Here is a 2,669-nt window from a genome sequence, read left to right on the forward strand (position 1 = left end):
GTAACCATGGCAATGAAATGATATATGATAGGATGAATGTAAAACTAATATTCTCCCATGTAAGCTATCAAATAATTCACAATAAAACATTAAAAAATAAAGGAGTAATGCAATAAATGTTCTGAGCACTATAGGAACTCATTCCGTTTTGTTTATTGGCACTTTTCAAATGTATTTGATCATGTTGTTGTTGTTATGTGCCGTGGAGTCAGTTCTGACTCATAGCGACCCTGTACAGGGTTTCAGAGGCTGTAAATCTTTACAGGAGCAGAAAGCTTCATCTTTCTCCTGCAGAACAGCTGGTGGTTTTGAACTGCTGACCGTGAGGTTTACCAACCTTGCAAAGAGATTTTTGGTGTGGCGCTGTGGGTTAATGCACCAGATTGCAAAGCCATTTGAACTGCAAGGTGGGTGGTTCAAGCTCACCAGCTTCTCCTCAGAAACCCTATACAGGGTCGCTATGAGTCAGAATCGACTCAATGGCACTTGACAACAACAAGAGTCTCACACTGGTCATGTGAACTATTTTGTGCACAATGATAGATGATTGAAACAGCTCACATGCTGTATAAATTATTATGTTTTTTAAATCATCATTTTAAACTATGTCATGGATCTGATATTATAAGAAGAAATTTGCAGACACCAAATACCAACTGACAGAGAGTATGAATTTGGAAGCTAAGGAAGAACATAGCCAGCCTTTGCCCTGAAAGCTTCAACTCAGGAGAACCCAAGTTTATACTTTAATAACTTCACAGTGTGCAAGAGAGAAGAGCTAGAATCCAGGGCCTGTCCCAGGTGGATCTCCTAATAGAATATTCCTGTAAAAATCGAGCTTCTGAAAAGACTCCATATTCTTTGTTAGGCTAAATGAGAAAAACAAAACTGTACTGAGTACCAGGAAGCTGCAGGAAAATCTTAGGATTGGATCAAAAGGGAAAATTTCCTCATAAAACCTGAAACCACGAGGGAGACCTCATATACCTATGTGGTCCAGATTAAAACTATCTTGTGATCTGAAAAACCACACGCAGATCCATTTATTTTGAGTGGTTATAGGTTCTAGTGCTCCCAGGCAAGTAGCTAAAGAAAATACAACTTCTCTCTGGAGAAACATGACTTCAATCCAGTCTTTAAAGTTAAATTCCCCAAGATCAATTCTAAGAAAAATGAGTAATTTGAAATAAAAAAAAAATCATCCAAGACGTTTAGAAACAAAGCATTGTATGACTGTCAGTAGACACAATAATAACAGAATTAGACATAATTTAGAAATTGGGATTATCAAACATAGCATGTTTTATGTTTAAAGGAATTAAAGAGAAATTTGAAATATGAACAAGAAATAAATGACTTTAAAATGACCAATACTTAGGAGAGAACTGAGTAGAACTGTTAGATATGGAAACCATTGCTACTAAAATGAAAAATTCAACAGAAAATTAGACGTAGTCGAAGGGAAAATTAGTGAGAAGGAAGGTACAAAGAAATTATACAAACTGCCACGTTGAGTGACAAATGTATGGAAAATGAAACATAACATAAAATATGGAGTATAGGGCAAGAAGAAATCCTTTTTTTTTTTTTTTTCTTTCAACTTTTTATTGTGAATTGAATGAAGGTTTACAGAGCAGATCACCAGTTTTACATTCAACAAATCATACACTTTGCTTCATTACCTGGTTGCAATATTCCTTGTGTACCAACAGTTAGCAGATTGACCTCTATTCCCTTTAAGTCTTGTATCCCTCTCTGTGTCTCTCACTAACTTCCTCTTTCCTGTGCTAACCTCCTTGTTGTATATTGCCTGTGACCCAAGTTAACATGTATCTACCCTCTAACCCATGAATAATTTTCCCAGCTCTCACTCCTGTAAACCATCATGATTGTTTCTTTTGTCAAGAAAACTTTTTCTTAACTTTTTACAACATTTGTCTCATACAGTCTTTGCCCCTATGTGATTGGCTACTTTCTCTCAGCATAATGTCCTCCAGGTTCCTCTTTGTTGACAGGTGTTTCACAGATTCATTATTACTCTTGAACATTTTGAAGGATTTCATTGTGTATGTACCAAAGTTTGTTTAACCATTCTTCTGTTGATGGTCATACAGGCTTTCTCCATCTTTTTGACGTGTCTCTTGTAGACAGCATATTGGAGGATGCTGTTTTCTTATCCATTCTGCTTCCTCTGTCTCTGGTACATTGAATCCATTTACAGTCATGTAATTATCAATAGGTATGAATTGATTGCTGTCATTTTCTGTGAGTTCTTTTGTGGTGCTGCTGGATTCTTTGTTCCACATAATTTTATTTGTTGGTTTTCTTTTCATTTTCATTACTTTTGTGTTAATGTTTATTAAATCTTTCTGATTTTCTTTTTTTATTTATTTTGATGTGCAGGTGTATTATTTTTCTTTGAAGTTACCTTGTAATTTGTTATTTTCCCTCCTACTTATAACAGTCATTTTTATCTTGAACTCCACTTGACTTTCTTTTCTTTTTTTAATGTTTTATTGTGAATTATATGATAGTTTACATGGGAGAACCTTAGTCTTACATTCATTCCATTGTATATCATCTCATTGCCATGGTTCCGATCCTCTCCATGCATCATCAACCAACCAAAGGGTATATCCTAGAAACCCACCCCTTACACTCCACCTCCC

Source organism: Chrysochloris asiatica, unplaced genomic scaffold, assembly GCF_000296735.1.
Source record: "Chrysochloris asiatica unplaced genomic scaffold, ChrAsi1.0 scaffold00007, whole genome shotgun sequence".
Classification (NCBI taxonomy): domain Eukaryota; kingdom Metazoa; phylum Chordata; class Mammalia; order Afrosoricida; family Chrysochloridae; genus Chrysochloris; species Chrysochloris asiatica.